Raw genomic sequence first — 21,191 nt, 5'->3', positions numbered from 1 at the left:
ACTATCCTGAAGTTTGTGCCAACCATTTCTTTGCTTTACTTATAATTTTATCACATATGCATATGAATCCATAAGCAATATATTAAGTAGTTTATAATAAATTATTAAAATGTGTTTCTTATTTAGTTACAATATATTCATTAGTTTGTTTTTTGTATAAGTGAAATAATACAATATATATTCTTTTTCTTGTTTTTAGCTCACTATTAAGTTTTTGAGATTCATTCAAGTTGTTACAAGTAGAAACTATTTACTTTTCACAGCTGTATGCTATTTCATTATATGAATATGCTGTGATTTCTTTATCCTTTCTGTCTAGAACAACATGTGTTTTTTTTTTTTCCAGATTCCCCCCTCACCTGCTGCTGTAAGCATTCCTCTACCCAACTCTGGGTGCACACTTTCAGATTTCTTGTGTGCATGCCTGGGAGTGGGATTGCTAAGTGAAACAGCACACGCATCTTAAACTTTACTGCTTAGCTAAGCACTTCTTTTTAAAGCAGTTGTATCAATTTGCTCTATCAATAGCAATTAAGGAGGCGAGTCAGACTTCATTGTTTCTTTATTGTTCCTATAAACAGAAGGGGAAACTGAGAAGGAGAATTTGCTGAAGTTACACAGTAAAATATGTAGCCAGAACTCGAGCTCAGAGCTTCTGACTCCTAGTTCTGTGTTTTTATTTACTTGTTCATTTATCATTTTGCTGAATTCAATATTTTTACTAATGCAGCCTAAGACTATTATCTCTTGCAGCAACTTTACCACGGTTTTGCTTCATATGGAGCCTGCATATGAAATGGACTCAAGTAACATCTTTCTCATGTGTATTTGGAAAATTGATTTTTTGTAACCCTATGCAAAATTTTATTAGATACAGCACTGTGCTTTGTGTCATTTGTTTATAGCCCATATCTCCTGCTAATAGGAGTTCCTTGGAGGCAGATACTATTTTATTCATCTCTATATCTCTAGCACAGTTCTTGGTCTTTCAAGGTATTAATCAACTAATGTATAATGATTGCAATTTAATGTAAGTGAAATACAGGAGCTGATGATTATCTATTTAATTTTGTCTCATCTCTTGGACCATTGTTCCATGTTATTAATATCTTATGGAATTACTACTGCCATACATCACATTAAGTTAACTCTTCTGCATTTTATCATCCAAAGATGAGACTACAAGTAAAGGTGAGGAGGATTATGAAGCCTATTTCATAGAAAGGTGACTTCTTTGAATAAGGACAAATAATGGCCACAGAGTCCTGGAAACCTAAGAATGATTGAGTGAATCTTCTGCAGGGTGCAAGTCTCATTTGCCTGAGGCCAATAGAGGAAGATATTCATTCACAAGGAAGAACCCCTGATGGGCACATTACATAGAACAGAAATTGTCATGTGTATCCAGAATCAACCCATCAATGACAATTTTCCTTACTTAAGGCATAAAAGCATCATAGGGAGTTGAATAAAGCCATCGCTGGGGGATGCAGTACAAAGCTCAGGAAATAACTCACTAATGACTACAACATTGGTCCCATGTCAGTTCCAATGACCAGGTAGCCAGTACTATCCCAGAAGGAAGAACATTTCTCCTCTATGGACTATTAGGCCTTAGGACCCAGGATCCTTCAGTGACAGTTCAACTGTAAGGTGGTAGGTGATGTAACTCAGTAGAATATTTTACAAGACTAGTGACATTTGGAGAGACTAGAATGGCCGCTGGCTCTCCCTGATTGCATTTATTCTAGATGGTAGAAGTAGTATCATAAAGATTAGCAGAGGAATCCACAACCTATGAGAGTTGCATCAAAGAACTTATGAAAACCTAAGTGAAATTGTCCTGAGAGGATCCAGTGAAAGTGAAAATGCATCTCATCCAGATGCTCTGGTTTCAGATGCTTCCTTCCAACTAGCAAGGGGCTTTCTTCTTCCATAAATATTTATGTCATTTTACCCATACCTATTAGACCACCTGACCGGCCTCTTGAGAAACCTATATGCAGGTCAGTAAGCAACAGTTAGAACTGGACATGGAACAACAGACTGCTTCCAAATAGGATAAGGAGTATGTCAAGGCTATATATTGTCACCCTACTTATTTAACTTATATGCAGAGTACATCATGAGAAACGCTGAGCTGGAGGAAGCACAAGCTGGAATCAAGATTGCCAGGAGAAATATCAATAACCTCAGATATGCAGATGACACCACCCTTATGGCAGAAAGTGAAGAGGAACTCAAAAGCCTTTTGATGAAAGTGAAAGAGAGTGAAAGCTCAACATTCAGAAAACTAAGATCATGGCATCCGGTCTCATCACTTCATAGCAAATAGATGGTGAAACAGTGGAAACAGTGGCTGACTTTATTTTTTTTGGCTCCAAAATCACTGCATATGGTGACTGCAGCCATGAAATTAAAAGACGCTTACTCCTTGGAAGGAAAGTTATGACCAACCTAGATAGCATATTCAAAAGCAGAGATATTACTTTGTCAACAAAGGTCCATCTAGTAAAGGCTATGTTTTTTCCAGTAGTCATGTATGGATGTGAGAGTTGGACTATAAAGAAAGCTGAGTGCTGAAGAACTGATGCTTTTGAACTGTGGTGTTGGAAAAGACTCTTGAGAGTCCCTTGGACTCCAAGGAGCTCCAACCAGTCTATCCTAAAGGAGATCAGTCCTGGGTGTTCATTGGAAGGACTGATGTTGAAGCTGAAACTCCAATACTTTGGGCACCTGATGCAAAGAGCTGACTCATTTGAAAAGACCCTAATGCTGGGAAAGATTGAGGGCAGGAGGAGAAGGGAATGACAGAGGATGAGATGGTTGAATGGCATCACCGACTCAATGCACATGGGTTTGGGTAGACTCCGGCAGTTGGTGATGGACAGGGAGGCCTGGTATGCTGGGGTTCATGGGGTTGCAAAGAGTCAGACACAACTGAGCGACTGAACTGAACTGGAGCTATCACCAAGGTAGGAATCCTGCATCAGCACTTGCCCATTCCCATGGGTCATGGCATAGTTGAAGGATTTCATTTGTGCCAGCACCAGGTAAGAATGGCTACTCAGTACCTCACAGTGAATTTTTGGATGCAGAGCAGGGTAAAGGTAATGGACACAGCTGCAGTTGGGTAGACCCTCAATGTCCAGGTAGAGATAGCAGTAACCCAGGTTAGTCTCAACCCACCCTTTAGCACTGAGCACAGTCCTGATTTTACAGTTGTCTGTAGTCAGTGTTGGAGAAGGAAATGGCAACCCACTCCAGTGTTCTTGCCTGGAGAATCCCAGGGACAGGGGAGCCTGGTGGGCTGCCATCTATGGGGTCACACAGAGTTGGACTCTACTGAAGCGATTTAGCAGCAGCATAGTCAGTGTTGGGGAAATAAAAAGAGAATGTGTGGAAGGGAGACCTGCATTGGGTCCCCAAATTTCAATTATTCAACTTCAGAAAGCTTTCTCTCCTAAGATTACTAGGTTCCTAACAGATGGCTGAGAACAGATGGACTGTTTCTGGGATGGCTCTATTCAGGACATTTATAGCACTGGGTAGGAAATTCAGTTACCCACCCCACCCCCCCACTTGGAAGTAAACAGCAGGCTTAAGCTCTTTGTCTTCAGGCTGACTTTTTCATGTTCCCTGATCCCATCTTCTGTGGGTAATAAGACATGAACTAGCCATCAGATTATGTTTGGACACTGTCTTAGTCTGATTGGGCTGCCATAACAAAATACCATAGACTGGGGAACTTAACACAGCAGAATTTATTTTCTCACAATTCCTGAAGCTGGAAAGTTCAAGTTTCTGAGAAGGCTCAGGTTCTGGTTCAGAGAAGGCTATGGCACCCCACTCCAGTACTCTTGCCTGGAAAATCCCATCAATGGAGGAGCCTGGTAGGCTGCAGTCCATGGGGTCGTGAAGAGTCGGACACAACTGAGTGACTTCACTTTCACTTTTCACTGTCATGCATTGGAGAAGGAAATGGCAACCCACTCCAGTGTTCTTGCCTGGAGAATCCCAGGAACGGGGGAGCCTGGCGGGCTGCCATCTATGGGGTTGCGCAGAGTCAGACACAACAGAAGTGACTTAGCAGCAGCAGCAGCAGGTTCTGGTTAAAGGTCTCTTCTTGGCTTATAGATAGCCACCTCTGGTTGCTTTTGTGGTGAAGAGAATGAGAGCTCTCTGGTGTCTCTTCTTCTTCCAGTCCTATTGGATTAGGGTTCCACCCTTGTGACCTCACTTAACCTTAATTATCTTCTTAAAGGCCCTAGCTCCTATAAAATCACATGAGGCTTAGAATTTCAACATATAAACTTTGGGGGACACAATTGTGCTTATAGTAGACATTGCAATAATAGAATTACCCCTTTAATGCTGATACATGTGGATACTAATTCTGCTCAGAAAACAAAATGCCTCCAACTCATCAAGTCAGGAGGTGCCAGGGAATTGTTGACTACAACAGCTCTCCCATGCTATCTCATTGGATCAAACATTTTACAGCCAAGCTTATAGAAATGTGGTATTATTTTGAATACTTCACCATTCTGTCCAGTAACCCCCATTGTCCATAGGGGATATGATCCAAGACCCCCAGTGGATGTCTGAAACTTCAGATAGTACCAAATCGATAGTACCAAATCCTAAGTATTGTTGTTGTTCAGTAGCTAAGTCATGTCTGACTCTTTACGACCCCATGGACTGTAGCACACCAGTCTCCTCTGTCTTCCACTATCTCCCAGAATTTGATCAAAGTCATGTCCATTGAGTCAGTGATAATCTCTAACAGTGTCATCCTATCCCACCCATTCTGCTTTTGTCTTCAAGCTTTCTCAATATCTGGGTCTTTTCCAGTCAGTTAGCAGCAGCTCTTTGCATTAGGTGGCCAAAATACTGGAGTTTCAAGTTCAGCAACAGTCTTTCCTAAGAATATTCAGGGTTGATTTCCTTTAGGATTGCCTGGTTTGATCTCCGTGCAGTCCAAAGGACTCCCAAGAGTCTTCTCCAGCACCACAATTAGAAAGCATCAATTCTCCAGTGCTCAGCCTTCTTTATGGTCCAACTCTTATATTCATACATGACTACTGGAAAAAACATGGCTTTGACTATATGTACCTTGGTCCAGCAAAGGGATGTCTCTGCTTTGTAATACACTGTCTAGGTTTGTCATAGTTTTCCTTCCAAGGAGTGTCTTTTAATTTGAGCAGTAGGCTGCAGTCACAATCCACAGTGATTTTGAAGCCCAAGAAAGTAAAATCTGTTACTGCTCCCACTTTTTCCCCTCTATTTGCCATGATGTGATGGGACTGGATGCCTTGATCTTAGTTTTTTTAATATTGAGTTTCAAACCAGCCTTTTCACTCTCCCCTTTCACCTTCATCAAGCACCTCTTTAGTTTCTCTTTACTTTTTGCTAAGTGTGGTATCATCTGCATATCAGAGGTTTTTGTTATTTCTCCTGGCAATCCTAATTGCAACTTACGATTCATCCAGACTGGCATTTCACATGATGTACTCTACATAGAAGTTAAATAAACAGGGTGACAATATATAGCATTGATGTACTCTTTTCCCAGCTTTAAATCCGTCCATTGTTCCTTGTCTGGTTTTAACTGTGGCTTCTTGATCCACATACAGTCTTCTCAGGAGACAGGTAAGGTAGTTTGATACTCTTATCTCTTTAAGAATTTTCAACAGTTTGCTGTGATCCACATGGTCAAAGGCTTTAGCATAGTCAATGAAGCAGACAGATGTTTTTCTGGAACCCCCTTTCTTTCTCCAATGTCAAACAAAATTTGATCCCTGGTTCCTTTGCTTCTTTAAAACCCAACATGTACATCTGCAAGTTCTCAGTTTGTGTACTGCTGCAGTCTAGATTGAAGGATTTTGAGCATACCGTTGCTAGCATGTGAAATGAGTATAATCCTATATATAATATGTTTTTTCCTATGCTTACATACCTGTGATAAAGTTTAATTTATATTAGGTACAATAAGAGATTTACAAAACTAACAATAAGAAAATAGAAAAAATTATAGCAATATACTGTAATAAAAGTTATGCAAATAGTGTCTCTTTCTAAAAACATCATATTGTATTCATGCTTCTTGTGATGGTGTGAGATGACAAAATGCCTACATGATGAGCTAACATGTGGTGAATGAAATAGCATGAGACTACTCTTGACCTTCCGATGATAGATCAGAGGGAGGATCATGAACTTGGGGTGATTCTGAGTCCAAAGCTGTGACAATGTCTATGTTTGGATGTCAGCAGAAGACAGTGTCGATATTGGGGATCCTGAGTAGGACAAAGAGGTATGACACGAGAGTTCATTCCTCAAAAAGGAATGGTGCACAATTTACAACTTATGAATTGTTTATTTCTGGAATTTCCCACTTAATAACTTTAGGCCAAGCTTGACCACCATGGAAATGGAAAGAGAAACACAGACAAGCAGGGACTACTGTATTCTGGATTTGCTGTCCCTTATTTTTCTCTCCACTTAACTCCCTAAGGGGCTTTCTTGGTGGTTTAGATGGAAAAGAATCTGCCTGCAATGCAGGAGACCCAGGTTCAATCTCTGGGTTGGGAAGATCCCTTGGATAAGGGAATGGCTACCCATTCCAATATTCTTGCCTGGAGAATTCCACAGTCTGAGGAGCCTGCCAGCTACAATCCATGGGGTTGCAAAGAGTCGGACACGACTGAGCGACTGATCTGATCTGATCTGAGTGACTTTCACTTTACTCACTAAGTGATTAGTCCAGTTGCACTCATCCCTTTGGCAACATGTTGCTATTTTTTCCCATAAACAAGGTAAGTACCATTATCAATTTCATCATGTTTGAGCCCTTTATTTAACAGCCATAGTCACATAGACTTCTGAGATGTGACATCAACAGGAATCTACCCAGAAGTTCTGTTGTTTCAGTCAGTCTACTTGTGATTATCTTAAATTGCTGTGGGAAACTAATCACATGTCACATACTGAAGTTCTGTCCTCTCCTTTGCCCCAACTTAACTGGGGTGTGTAGCACCCTGGTATGCTAATTATTCATGCCATTTTGAATTGACCTTACTAGTCACAGGAAATTGGAGAAGGAAATGGCAACCCACTTCAGTGTTCTTGCCTGGAGAATCCCAGGGACGGGGAGCCTCGTGGGCTGCCGTCTATGGGGTCGCACAGAGTCAGACATGACTGAAGCGACTTAGCAGCTAGCAGCAGCAGCAGTTACAGGAAAAGAGTCAGAGGAGTTGCCTATATGTTTGCACCTACCTTATATGGCATATGGCCATATAAGAAATCACTTCATATTTAACCAATCAAAGTTTTCAAGTTGTGATTTCACCAGAGATGCTAATTTAAGGTTCCCCCAGTCCTCTTTTGAGCAACTTCCTCCAAGATCACTAATAACAGCCATCAAATATTAGGCTGGGTGATCTTAACCACCCAGTCTCTTTTCACTTCTCTGGATTCTCAGGAATCTGGGACACTAGACTCCACAACTGCCACAACTTTGACTGTGATGGGCCACAGCACTCCAGGCAGATGTTTTTAGTCCCAGGTCCCTTGGTTCACTTCTAGAAGGCCATGCTGGATGCCACGAGGCAGAAATCCAGATCTCTGCACCAGCTGTCAAACAATTATGGGTGATTGATCAAGCAGCATGTAAGCTGGGCTTTCCAGAACTGATTTTTATTGGCAGAAAACCCAGAGATTAAAGCAATAGCAGGTGACTGATCCTCCTGTGACCATCTTGTTCTCAGGCAACACAAAATAATCTAGTAGAGAGCAAATCTAGGTCTAAGAGGGAGACCCTGGATCTTGGATGCTGGGGTTTTTAAACTTCTTAGTTTTTAAAAAACCAAAGTCTTCCTAGTAAGATTAGGGTATAAGACCTAATAGCAGAATGGTGTTGCAAAACCGTGGCTTTCAGCTCTTCCCACTATCTCAGCATTGACTGATTGGGAGAATACTTGGACTTCCCTTGGTGTGATATAACTGTTAAGATTACAGCATTGCTACTTGGTGGAAACTTGGCTGAATTCCTGCTCTACCATGTCACTTCTTTGCCAGGATAGATTGTGTCAAACCCTAGGCTACATCTGGTTTTCAGAGGCAGCAGGCCAAATTTCTTTCCAGGAAGCCAGCCTTCAGGGTATTGGTTAAATTAACTCTTTCCTTTCAACTGTCTTCTAGGAGGAATTGACAACCGTCATAATCAGAGTGTATCCTAGTTAAGTTATGGAACTTCAAGGAATAATAATTAACTCCTCAGGCACCAGAAGGAAAGGGTATTAAATAATTTAAAAGATATGGATTAATAAAGGCATAGTGAGTACCCATTGGCCTCAAACATCCTCACAACTATATTCAGTGCCAGAACACAATGGAGCAATGCGTACTATCTAAAACTAAGTTTACCTGGAAGCAGCTCATATGAGAATAAATTATTTTCAAGTAGCATTTAACGAGCAGGAGGAAAAGATGGAGGAATGTTACAGGAAGAAAGAGAGTCAGTACAAAAATATATGTTCAAGTTGGCCACTAATAGGGACAGCTGGATGTTCAATCCCTTGGGACTCTCTTAAAAGTCCTGTGAAATGTGTTTTTAGACTATCCAGGGAAGAAAGGTGGAGACAACATGGTCCCCTGATCCCCAGGGATGACACTAACTCCTCTGAAGTCTAGTAGAAGTTTGTCCATGTTTCAGTAGAAGTCTGTATCTGAGAAGCCCCAGGGTGGGAAGAAAGAAGCGCTACACACAGGTCTACAACTTCATGAAGGTAACTGAGCTTATGAAGAACTGGTTGCTGCCCCAGTTGCTGAAGTTAAAGGGTAAAGCAGAGAGAATAATTCTGAGGAAAAGAAAGTATTATTCTATCCTATTGGATGCTGGAAAGTTATCAAATATAAAGGGAACAAACAGATGTTCTCAAATATGAAAGAATTCAAGGACTGTAGTAGCCACAGCACTACTTAAAAAAACTATTCAACCGCAAAACCAGCCAACAATAACAAAAAGTAAATTTAAAAAACCATAGGCAAAGAAATTGTTCAATATGTAATACCAGAGGGGAAAAAAAAGAAAAAATACAAAATTTGTGGGAAAAAAACTGGAATAAAAATGAGCCATGACTTTTATGTTCAGCAAGCTAATGACAAAGTGTCAGGCTAATGACCAAAAGTCAGGCTTTTTCATACATGCAAGAAAAAGACCATAACAACATAAGCCCTTATTGGCTAACAAAGAAAGAATTCAGTATTAGAGAAGCTGTAGTATAAGTACTGGTGATCAGTTCAGTTCAGTCGCTCAGTCGTGTCTGACTCTTTGCGACCCCATGAATCGCAGCACGCCAGGCCTCCCTGTCCATCACCAACTCCCGGAGTTCACCCAGACTCACGTCCATCGAGTCAGTGATGCCATCCAGCCATCTCATCCTCTGTTGTCCCTTTATCCTCCTGCCCCCAATTCCTCCCAGCATCATCACATTAATATGACTTTAGCTCTACTATAAAAATGTAATATTAAAAATTTCGGCTTAATGAAAATAATAACGTAAAAATCAGGAGGTGAGAGATATCAAAAGAATGTTATGTTTTTGTATTTCATACGTCTAAAATTGAGGTAAATCAAAAGTCCAGCTTCTAGTTTGTATAATCTTTTACTCCTAACTTCTTCTCTTTAAGGCACACTTAGATAGGCTTGTGTTTTTTTTTTTTTCTAATCTTTTCCTTTCATTCTCTCTTAAACCTAGTCAGGCTTTTGCCACAAAGCCATGTAATAAACTGACTCTTGTTGATGAGTTACATGCTGTTAAATCTAATGGTCAATTCTTGGACTTCATCTTACTTATCAGTAGTATTTAATACAGTTAATCACCTTCTCCTCCAGAAACATTTGCTTCCTTGGTTTTCCAGACACCTGACTCTCCTAGTGCTCTACTGCACATGTCTCTCCTTCTTTGGTCCCTAAACTTACACAGTGTTACGCATTGATGATATTTCAATTAAAAAAAAAATAAAAAGGAATAAAAGGCATTCAAATTAGAAAGAAGGAATTTAAAGTATTTGCTTGCAGATGACAGTTTTATACAAGGGAACCCAATATATTACACACACACACACACACAAAGAGCACTAGTAAACGTGTTCAGCAATGTAGCAGGATATAAAATCAATATACAAAAAATCAGTTACATTTCTATACATGAACAATAAACATGAAAAGTAAATTAAGAAACATGTATCAATTACAACAGCACCAAAAAGAATTAAAGTTTTTGGAATAAACGTAATCAAGAAGGCTAAAGACTCATACACTAAAAATTACAAAACATTGCTGAAAGAAATTAAAGAAGACACAAATAAACAGACATCTGTGTCCATGAACTGTAAGAATTAGTAGTATTAAAATGTCTACACTACCTAAAGCCACCTATAGATTTGATGCAATTCCTATCAAAATTTCAATGGCATTTTTTATTTTTGCAGAAATAGGAAAAAACAGTAAAATTAATTCAGGATTTTGATTCTTCCTCACATTTGGGTTGGCTTTTTTTTTTCTGCTTTGAGGAAAAGCTCTCAAATCAAAGAATACCTTGGCAGTCACTTAGAAGTACCTATAAATTGATATAATCTTACTGATGATATCTTTTCCTCCCTGCTTTCTCTGTGTTTGGAATCCAACCTAAAAGAGCAGAGGTCCAACTAAAGTAGCCAATATGAATGCTTATCTAGCCTCCCTTCAAAATATCCATAAGTATCCATTAGTAGCTTCAACCACTAGTTAAATGAACCTAGAAGTGTTGAATATTGTTTATATTGTTAAATCTGTGGACTAAGGAAAAGCCACCTACCCCCTTCTCTCTAGAGTCTCCAGGAGCATACCTCACTGTAGGCTCAGAATCCAGACTGCCTGGTGGAGGTCCCAGGAGAGCCAGGGCCAGACGGAGCATGAATTTCATGATTGCAAGTGTTCCTCGGGATGATGGGCTGGTAATCCAACTATGAGCTTCTTAGCTGTGGCCCCATTGTCCTTCTAGAAGTTCTTGGCATAATCCTACAAAGGCAGGCAGTTTAGCTAGAGGCTCCACTCAGTCGGTGGCCCAGTAATTAGATATTAAATAAACTTTGTTGTATGGTTGTTTCTGTGGTACAAAGTAATTGCAATGTATTTTAGAGCATCACTGATACACCCTCATTTGAAATAGTATGTCTCTATCTCAACAAGCTTCTTTTAATAACATACCAATATATAGGCTTTAGATATACCTTTCCCATCAAAAAATATATTAGATAAGGACTAAGGCTTTTTTTCATGACTTTTGTCTTATGATTCACTGGTGAATGGCTGAAATTCTGTATGACATACATGTATAAGAATTAGAATAGTAAAAAATAGGCAATAAAGAAAGGGAACAGAAAGGGAAAAGGTGGGAGAAACATTTTACAATTTATGATTAAATGAGTAATGGTACTTCATTTTCTTCTATTTAAAAAAGCACTGGTTGTTAATCTTGTCTCCCAGCTGATAAAATTGTTAGTACAATACTAATTAGTTGGTGAATTTTTAGTAAATAGGAACTAGTTAACTAATTATAACAACTTAATTTTCCTTTAAGAAAATTATTAAATTTATGATCCCTTTTGTCCTTGAATCTCCATGTAATTTACAACATCTTTGGTCTACAGTTTGGTCTATGCAAGGACTCACCCACTGAGGTTGGCATTGCTGTTGGTATTACTGTTGGTATTTGAAGAGAGAGCTGATCTCTCTAATGTAGCCCTTCCAGGATCCTGGAGGTCATAAGTCATGTCATGGATACAGTCCTGAAGGTACCTGAAGAGGGGCAAAGGATTTAAAACATTTCTGATTGTCATTTTCCACTCCTGTTGTTGTTCAGTCATTAAGTCATGTCCTACTCTTTGCAACCCCATGACTGCAGCACACCAGGCTTCCCTGTCCTTCACTATCTCCCCAAATTTGCTTAAACACATGGCCATTGACTTGGTGATGCCATCCAACCATCTCATCCTCGGTCGCCCCCTTCTCCTCCCACCCTCAATCATTTCCAGCATCAGGGTCTTTTCCAACGAGTCAGCTCTTTGTATCAGGATGAATGTCTCTTATACAAGTGGTACACAGAGGAATTACAGCACATGTTATCACTCACTGGGACAGGTCAGGGAATCTCATGGCCAGACTGGATGTTGGGGATGTCAGCAACTACCATCACCTTCGGCTTGTTGATCTGCTTGGCCTTCTGTTCAAAAGTTTCACACATTCCCTATACATGAGTAGAAGAAATTCTATAAATGTCAACTCTAAGCCGACTTGCATTACTATCCTTCATTCTTCAGCATCCGCACTAGGATGGAGTCTCCAGATCCTTCATCTCCAACTGAGATTGTAGGGATTTAGGCTTTTTATATGGTGTCAGTGATCTTTCATAGGTAACTGATTGTATGCTTTCCAGTCAAAATAATATGGACTATAGTTCGCCTGCATCAGGATAGTGAAGAGATGATTATTCTAAGGAGTACTCCCACAAGAGCCAGGTGCTTCCAAAGTCCGTCCCATAAGACCATTACTGGCACAGGAATCTGGTGACCAAAGCAATAGAAAAGTCAGGTGATTCTCAGGAGTGGAAACCATGGCAGCAAAACTAATAGAGACTCAAAGAAGGCATGGTAAGACTCTAGTGATCCCAATGCCTATAGTAAAATCAATGTAGAAAGTCATCTTGAAAAATTAATGGAGCAGTTCCAAAGTTCCAGTTGCCAAGAGCCCGGAGAGTTTCCATTTGTCTATTTCTGAGGGAAAAGAAGCAAAGAGTTGCATCAGAACAAATGGAAAGAAAGATTGACTGATCATTTCAACATCAGCTGTTGGAGGGACTGGGAAACCAGGAGTCTCACACAGCCTCTCATGCTGATTTTCTTTATTCTCATCCTTGTTTCCTGAATTATGAGAGTGGTTGGAGTAGGTGACCTCAAGTTGCTATGTTTCAATGTCTCTACTGTTCTAATTACTCCCCTTGGAGTGAATTCCTTGAGTAAAGACACTGAGTGCTTCATCAATGCCAGCTTTGGATGGATTCTGAGTGGAAGATTGTTTCCATCTAGTCCACAGGAATGTGGACTTTCCTGAATTTCCCTTGGCTATGGAGCTGTGTTTCAACTGACAACCTCTTCCTGTGAGGCAGCAATTTCCCTTATGTTAGAGTCATCACTGTGCTGGAAATATTAAAAATCTGTGTGCTTCTTGTTGGCCTGTTTGGAATTTCTGCTTGGGGGCTGCTGTGGAAGGTTTTGTTCAACCTGTTCTTGAAGGTAAAAAGATTTTTATTCACAGTCCTTTCCTCATTTACGTGTCTTTCAGGCCAATGAGAGCTTTGTAGAGAGTCTCATCCTTTCTTTTGATGGTGTGATCTCATTTCCCACACTCCAGCAAAGGCATAGATGAGATGAGTATGAAGGCAGAGGTAAGGCCAGGCTTGAAGTGCCCCAGACCTGGCAGGTACTTGGCCTAGTTGGTGAAGTACTAGGTCAGCTGGTGGGCAGAACCTACTACCCAGAGGAATAGAGTCAGAAACTCTCACTGAGAAAGCTCCCTGGGGAGTTGCAGATTGCTTAAGAAACCACAGATTTCCAAATAACTTTTCTGTTTAAATCTAAAGAGGGAAGGGGAGGATCTGAATGAGATCCTTGTGTGTTACAGCAAACCTGTAATTTATAGGCAATTCAGGGCTGACAGTATCTCTTAGAGGTACCTCTGTTCTTCCAAGATATAATTAAACACCTTATAAATCAGTTCAGTTCCGTTCAGTCCCTCAGTCGTGTCTGACTCTTTGCAACCACATGAACTGCAGCATGCCAGGCCTCCCTGTCCATCACCAACTGCTGTAGTCCACCCAAACCCATGTCCATTGAGTCGGTAATGCCATCCAACCATCTCATCCTCTGTCGTCCCCTTCTCTTCCTGCCCTCAATCTTTCCCAGCATCGGGGTCTTTTCAAATGAGTCAGCTCTTCGCATCAGGTGGCCAAAGTATTGAAGTTTCAGCCTCAACATCATTCCTTCCAGTGAATACCCAGGACTGATCTCCTTTAGGATGGACTGGTTGGATCTCCTTGCAGTTCAAGGTAAGCTCAAGAGTCTTCTCCAACACCACAGTTCAAAAGCATCAGTTCTTCGGCACTCAGCTTTCTTTATAGTCCAACTCTCACATCCATACATGACTACTGGAAAAACCATAGCCTTGACTAGACAGACCTTTGTTGACAAAGTAATGTCTCTGCTTTTTAATATGCTGTCTAGGTTGGTCACAGCTTTCCTTCCGAGTAAGCGTCTTTTAATTTCATGGCTGCACTTACCATCTGCAGTGATTTTGGAGCCCCCCAAAATAAAGTCAGCCACTGTTTCCACTGTTTCCCCATCTATTTGCTATGAAGTGATGGGACTGGATGCCATGATCTTCGTTTTCTGAATGTGGAGCTTTAAGCCAACTTTTTCACTCTCCTCTTTCACTTTCATCAAGAGGCTCTTTAGTTCTTCTTCAGTTTCTGCCATAAGGGTGGTGTCATCTGCATATCTGAGGTTATTGATATTTCTCCCAGCAATCCTGATTCCAGTTTGTGCTTCCTCCAGCCCAGCGTTTCTCATGATGTACTCTGCATGTAAGTTAAATAAGCAGGGTGACAATACACAGCCTTGACATACTCCTTTTCCTGTTTGGAACCAGTATGTTGTTCCATGTCTGTGCTTTTTGCTAAAATGAAAACTTAAAGCTGGAAAACTCTGATTTAAATGAACTCTTCCCTGCTGCCTAGGCAGTAAAGAATCTGTCGCAGTGCAGGAGACATAAGAGTCATGGGTTAGATTCCTGGGTAGGGAAGATCACTTGGAGAAGGGAATGGCAACCCAACCAATAGTCTTACTGGGAGAATTCCATGGACAGCGTAGCTTGATGGGCTATAAGTTCATAGGGTTGCAAAGAGCCAGACTCAACTGAAGCAACTTAGCAAGCATGCACACAATGCTTACTCAGCACTTGTCATGTTTCAAGCACTGCTCTGAGTAATTCTTAAATAGTTAAGTTCACTCATTATCTCTCACTATAACTCTATGTATTCAGTACTATCATTACTCCCATTTTACTCATTTGGAGACTGAAACAGAAAGCATAGTAGTATATGTCTATTTAACGTACTAGTATTTGACTATTAAATAGTGTTAGACACTTGGAGCTGTTTCCCTGAGTAGTAATTTCACCCAAGGGGAAATGAACCATCCAGGAGGAGTCAAGAATCCTGGCTTCAGGTTTAGATTCTGCCATGATCTTCATGAAGTCCCTGTATTTCCAGAGACAAGTTATCAAACGCATCTCTGCCTTAGTTAAGTGGTCTGTGAGATGGTGTGGTAATACCTTTCCTGTTCACTTCTCAGAGAAAAGTTGTTTTAAAGACTCAGTAAGATGACAGATTTAAAAATGCTTAACAAGGCAGAAGACACCATGTAAAAGCCCTGCCATCTTACTTTTTATTGTTAACAATTTTTATATTTTTTTGCAATTTTATTTTTATATTTAATCATTTTTTTCAATGATTAAAATTTCAATGATTAAAATTAAAATTGATTTCAATCAATCATTAATTGAAGTGTAATTGGTTTACACATTTGTATGAGTTTCAGATGGACAGCAAACTGATTCAGTTTTATATATATAAACTTTTATATTTACACAGGTTCTTTTTCAGATTCTTTTCCATTACACATTTTACAAGATACTGAACATGGTTCCCTATGCTATACAGTAGATCCTTGTTATTTATCTATTTTATATATAGTAATGTGTACTTATTAACATTTATTTTTAAGACCACTAGCTAGTCAGTTTCAGCTTTAGGAGTTTTGGATCAGTGATCTCAATTTTTAAACTTGGCTCAGTTCAGTCGCTCAGTCGTATCCAACTCTTTGCGACCCCATTGACTGCAGCACGCCAGGCTTCCCTGTCCATCAACAACTACCGAAGCTTGCTCAAACTCATGTCCATAGAGTGAATGATGCCATACAGCCATCTCATTCTCTTGTTGTCCCCTTCTCTTCCTGCCTTCAATCTTTCCCAGAATCAGGGTCTTTTCCAATGAGTCAGCTCTTCACATCAGGTGGTCAAAGTATTGGAGTTTCAGCTTCAACATCAGTCCTTCCAATGAATATTCAGGATCAATTTCCTTTAGGATGGACTGGTTGGATCTCCTTGCAGTCCAAGGGACTCTCAAGAGTCTTCTCCAACATCACAGTTCAAAAGCATCAGTGCTTTGGTGCTCAGCTTTCTTTGCAGTCTAACTCTCACATCCATACATGACTACTGGAAAAATCATAGCTTTGACTAGATGGACCTTTATTGGAAAAGTAATGTTTCTGCTTTATAATAGGATGTCTAGGTTGGTCATAGCTTTTCTTCAGGGGAGAAAGTATTTTTTAATTTCATGGCTGTAGTCACCATCTGCAGTGATTTTGGAGCCCCCCAAAATACAGTCTCTCTGTTTTCATTGCTTCTCCATCTATTGCCATGAACTAATGGGACCAGATGCCATGATCTTAGTTTTTTGAATGTTGAATTTTAAGCCAGCTTTTTCACTCTCCTTTTTCACTTTCATCAAGAGCTTTTTAGTTCTTCTTCACTTTCTGCCATAAGGGTGGTGTTATTTGCATATTGGAGGTTATTGATGTTACTCCCAGCAATCTTAATTCCAGCTTGTACTTCATCCAGCCTGGCATTTCACATGATGTACTCTGCATATAAGTTAAATAAGCAGGGTGACAATATACAGCCTTGATGTACTCATTTCCTGATTTGGAACCAGTCTGTTGTTCCATGTCCAGCTCTTACTGTTGCTTCTTGACCTGCATACAGATTTCGTGGGAGGCAATTCGGGTGGTCTGGTATTCCCATCTCTTTCAGAATTTTCCACAGTTTATTGTGATCCACACAGTCAAAAGCTTTGGCATAGTCAATAAAGCAGAAGTAGATGTTTTTCTGGAACTCTCTTGCTTTTTCGATGATTCAGTTGATGGCAATTTGATATCTGGTTCTTCTGCCTTTTCTAAATCCAGCTTGAACATCTGGACATTCTTGGTTCAAATACTGTTGAAGATTTGCTTGGAGAATTTTGAGCATTACTTTGCTAGCGTGTGAGATTAGTGAAATTGTGTGGTAGTTTAAACATTCCTTGGCATTGCCTTTCTTTGGGATTGAAATGAAAACTGACTTTTTCCAGTCCTGTGGCCACTGCTGAGTTTTCCAAATTTGTTGGCATATTGAGTGCAGTACTTTCACAGCATCATCTTTTAGGATTTGAAATAGCTCAACTGGAATTCCATCACCTCCACTAGCTTTGTTTGTAGGGATGCTTCCAAGGCTCACTTGATTTTGCATTCCAGGATGTCTGGCTCTAGGTGAGTGATCACACCATTGTGGTTATCTGGGTCATGAAGATCTTTTTTTGTATAGTTCTTCTGTGTATTCTTGCCACCTCTTCTTAATATCTTCTGCTTCTTTTAGGTCCATACCATTTCTGTCCTTTATTGTGCCCATCTTTGCATGAAATGTTCCCTTGGTATCTCTAATTTTCTTGAAGAGATCTCTAGTCTTTCCCATTCTATTGTTTTCCTCTATTTCTTTGCACTGACCACTTAGAAAGCCTTTCTTATCTCTCCCTGCTATTCTTTGGAACTCTGCATTCAAATGGGTTTATCTTTCCTTTTCTCCTTTGCCTTTAGCTTCTCTTCTTTTCTCAGTTATTTGTAAGGCCTTCTCAGACAACCATTTTGCTTTTTTCATTTCTTTTTCTTGAGAATGGTCTTAATCATTGCCTCCTGAACAATGTCATGAACCTCTGTCCATAGCTCTTCAGGCACTCTGTCTATCAGATCTAATCCCTTGAATCTGTTTGTCACTTCCACTGTATAATTGTAGGGGATTTAATTTAGATCATACCTGAATGGTCTAGTGGTTTTCCCTGCTTTCTTCAATTTAAGTATGAATTTGATAATAAGGAGTTCATGATCTGAGTCACAGTCAGTTCCCAGTCTTGTTTTTGCTCACCATATAGAGCTTCTCCATCTTTGGCTTCAAAGATAATCAATCTGATTTCGGTACTGACCACCTGGTGATGTCCATGTGTTGAGTCTTCTCTTGTGTTGTTGGAAGCATGTGTTTGCTATGACCAGTGTGTTCTCTTGGCAAAACTCTGTTAGCCTTTGCCCAGCTTCATTTTGTACTCCAAGGCCAAATTTGCCTGTTACTCCAGGTGTCTCTTGACTTCCTACTTTTGCATTCCAGTCCTCTATGATGAAAAGGACATCTTTTGGGTGTGTTGATTCTAGAGGGTCTTGTAGGTCTTCATACAACTCTTCAACTTCAGCTTCTTCAGCTTTACTGGTTGGGGCATAGACTTGGATTACTGTGATATTGAATGGCTTGCCTTGGAAACTAACAGAGATTATTTTATATTTTTGAGACTGTACCCAAGTACTGCATTTCAGACTCTTCTGTTGACTATGAGGGCTACTCCATTTCTTCTAAGGAATTCTTGCCCACAATATAATGGTCATCTGAGTTAAATTCACCTGTTCCAGTCCATTTTAGTTCACTGATTCCTAAAATGTTGATGTTCACTCTTGCCTTCTCCTGTTTGACCACTTCTAATTTACCTTGATTCATGGACCTAACATTCCAGGTTTCTATGCAATATTGTTCTTTATAGCATTGGACTTTCCTTCCATCACCAGTCACATCCAAAACTGGGTGTTGTTTTTGCTTTGGCTTTGTCTCTTCTTTCTTTCTGGAGTTGTTTCTCTACTGTTCTCAGTAGCATCTTGGGCACCTACTGACCTGGGGAGTTCATCTTTCAGTGTCCTATCTTTTTGCCTTTTCATACTGTTCATAGAGTTCTCAAGGCAAGAATACTGAAGTGGTTTACCATTGCCTTTTCCAATGGACCACTACTTTTTTTCAGAACTCTCCACCATAACCCATCTGTCTTTGGTGGCTCTACATGGCATGGCTCATAGTTTCATTGAATTAGACAAGGCTGTGGTCCATGAGATCAGTTTTGTCAGTTTTCTGTGATGGTGATTTTTATTCCGTCTTCCCTCTGAGGCATAAGGATAAGAGGCTTATGGAAGCTTCCTGATAGGAGAGACTGTGGGGGAAACTGGGTCTAGTTCTGATGAGAGGGATCATGTTTAGTAAATCTTTAATCCAATTTTCTGTTGATGGGCAGGGCTGTGTTCCCTCCCTATTGTTTGACCTGAGACCAAAATATGGTAGAGATAATGAAGATAATGGTGACTTCCTTCAAAAAGTCGCATGCATGCACTGCCACACTCAGTGCCCCTGATCCTGTGATAGGCCACCACCAATCCACACCTCCACTGGAGACTCCTGGACACTCACAGGTAAGTCTGTGTCAGTCTCTTGTGGGGTCATTGCTCCTTTCTCCTGGGTCCTAGTGCTCACAAGGGTTTTTTGTGCCCTCCAAGAGTCTGTTTCCCTAGTCCTGTGTAAGTTCTGTAATCAAATCCCACTGGCCTTCAAAGTCAAATTCCCTGGAGGTTCTCAGCCCCTTTGCCAGATCCCCAGGTTGGGAAATCTGTTGTGGGTCCTAGAACTTTCTTAACAGTGTGAGAATTTATCTGATATAATTGTTCTGCTGTTTGTGGGTCATCTGCTAGGCAGCTCTATGGTGGGGTTAATGGCGACCTCATCCAAGAGGGCTCATGCCACACCCAGGTCTGTTGCACCCAGAGCCCCTGGCCCTGCACCAGGCCACTGCTGACCTGTACCTCCGTAGGAGACTCAAACACTCAAAGGCTGATCTGACTCAGTCTCTGTGGGCTTTCCTGGTGTGCACAAGATTTTGTCTGAGCATCTCTGGCCGGTATGGGGTTTGAGTCTAAATGTGATTTCACCCCTCCTACCGTCTGGCTGGGGCTTTTCCTTTGTCCTTGGACGTGGCGTATATTTTTTGATGGGATCCAACATTCGCCTGTTGATGGTTGTTCAGTAGCGAGTTGTAATTTTGGAATTCTTACAGGAGAAGATGAATGTACATTCTTATACTCTGCCATTTTGCAACTTGGCTAGGGAATTTCAAACTCTCATTAAACATTAGTTAATATTCTTTATTCAAAGTAGAAGCACAAGAGCTGTGCTGAGTTTCTAAACTGTGAGGATACAAAAGAGAAACCATATGGTGGTCCATCCCAAGAGAAATACATACTTATCTCAACTGTCAGCACGAGGAGCAGAGCTTAAAGCAACAGAGAGCAGCTAGAGGAATACATCTGTGAAAAGAATGTCTTTTGTAAACTATTGCTTTGCTTGCAGTAGGAAAGTTTTGCTATCTTTTATTTCCTTGAGTCCTTTTAATGCTCTCTGTAGAATCCCAACCTACTGAGGCTGATAAAACTTCAGAATTTTCTCCAGGAATCCCACTTCCATCTGCTCCTCCTCTCAAAACCATTGAAGTGCCATGAGTGTAGGCTTGATGAAGGGAGGGATAAGGTAGGGTAGTGAGATCTATTAGCAGGGAAGGAAACATGTCCCTGTTTACTTTAGTCAAAAACAATCAAGTCAGGTGATCTGATTTTATTTCAAGGGCAAAAAAATAGTAATAATAATAAAGAGGGAGAGAGTGACTCACGGGCACAAAGTTATGGTGGTTCCTGAACAGTGAGCTAGGTCATATGCCTTGATGTAGAGGCTCCCTCATCCTGCCTTTCTTACCCATCTTTCTTACCCTCTTCCTTCTCTCTGGTGACTTATCATATTCTGCTTTACCATGATTGCCCTGAAAGTAAATGTTAATGTTGGTAGTGCTAGCAAAGCTCAAGCATACTTAAGAACCTATTATTGACAGCCAAGCCATGCTATCTTGATTTCACTTTATAGGAAGAAAAGGTTGGGCTCAAGCCCAGGAACCATTTTAATAAGCTCCATCATTGAGTAGCGTACATAATTCAGGATGGTTTATGTACAGTGGGCTATATTCTGTTTGGAGAGTGAGGCAACTAATTGGCTATGTCATACTCTTTTTGACAGTCAGAAGCATTAACTAACTTTGCATTTATTTGCTGGTTGCATTCATTCATTTAGTGTAAGAACAAGGGTCCCTCCT

The sequence above is a fragment of the Bubalus bubalis genome, chromosome 6, assembly GCF_019923935.1.
Source record: "Bubalus bubalis isolate 160015118507 breed Murrah chromosome 6, NDDB_SH_1, whole genome shotgun sequence".
Lineage (NCBI taxonomy): Eukaryota > Metazoa > Chordata > Mammalia > Artiodactyla > Bovidae > Bubalus > Bubalus bubalis.
Note: the sequence above shows the minus strand (reverse complement) of the source record.